Consider the following 1547-nt stretch of genomic DNA (forward strand, 5'->3'; position numbering starts at 1 on the left):
ATTTTAAATTTAATTATCATAATAATCCCATGAAGTAGATATTATCCACATTTTACAGTTGAGGAAACTGAAAACTTATAACCAGGGTTATACGTTCATGGGTATGCAGTCTGTGCTTAGGCCTCGTGCTCAGAGGATCCATACTTTCTCTAATGCACTGCTGTTCCTATCTTGAATTTTTTAATAATTTTTGAACAAGGAATCCTGCCTTTTCATTTTGCACCATACCCCACAAATATGTATCCAGTTCTGCTTATAGCACTGGGTAACTTGTCCAAGATTCATAAGCAAGTAAATGGCAGAGACTTAAATTAAGACTCAGGTTTGTCTGAGGCCATGGCCTATGTGCTTAAATATTATACCACATAGCTTTTAACTTTCTGCAACTAAAATAAATAATCCAAGGAGTCAGTTATCAAGCTCTAACTTCTGTTAAGTGAATATCCAAGCTAGAATTTTCCAAATAAGTTTTTCATGGAACATTTGCAAGATATTAATAGGAGAGCTATGAAAAAGTTGTCCTGTGGTCAAATAAGGTAAGGCAAATGCACCTTCTATTCCATTTTTTAGTTTCTCAATGCATATTAGCATATGAAAGGCTCTGAGCAAATCAATGGTTTAAAAAAGTAGGCTGTTTGACTTTTGTTTAATCCATATTTTCTAGACTTAAATGATTAAGGAACCCTTTTTTAAAAGCAAAATTATTAACTTCTGGAGAATAGTGTTCTGTAGAATTCAGGTTGGGGAATGCTGATCTCAAGTGTTCTCAAACTTTTCCTATAAAATTTCATAAATAGATTAGGCTTTTAGGTCTCTGCTGCAATTACAAGCATACCTTGGAGATATTGTGGGTTTAATTCCAGACCACTGCAGTAAAGTACATATTGCAATAAAGCAAGTCACACAAATTTTTTGGTTTCCCAGTGCATATAAAAGTTATACTAACTATACTGTAGTCTACTAGGTGTGCAATAGCATTATATCTAAAAAACAATGTATATACCTTAATTAAAAAATACCTTATTGTAAAAAAATGCTAATCGTCATCTGACAATACAGGGTTGCCACAAATCTTAAATTTGTAAAGAACCATAATATCTGTGAAGTACAATAAAGTGAAATGCAATAAAACCAAGTATGCCTTTATTCAACTCTGGCATTCTAGTATGAAAGCAGCCATAGACAATATGTAAATGAATGAGCATGGCTGGTTCCAGTAAAACTTTACTTATAAAAACAGGAAGCGAGCTGGATTTGGCCCACTAGTTGTAATTTGTTGACTCTATCTAGATCATTTCAGAAGCAGACTGGTTTATTGTATCCATAAAGTCCCGTATATTTGTTGCTTTGACCATCATCAGAGGTCCTCCTAGGATTTGAATACTTATTCTAAAGGATATAAAAGTCCTATTTGCTATGACAGTTTGGGACTTCATGAACATTATCAAAAAAAAAAAAAACAAAACATTGTTTGTTGCCCAGTGAATATGGGGGAAGATATGGGGGAGAAGTTAGGATGAGTAGGGTTCACAGGAGGCACTATTCCC

Source organism: Bison bison, unplaced genomic scaffold (genome assembly GCF_000754665.1).
Source record: "Bison bison bison isolate TAMUID 2011002044 unplaced genomic scaffold, Bison_UMD1.0 scf7180017848983, whole genome shotgun sequence".
Lineage (NCBI taxonomy): Eukaryota > Metazoa > Chordata > Mammalia > Artiodactyla > Bovidae > Bison > Bison bison.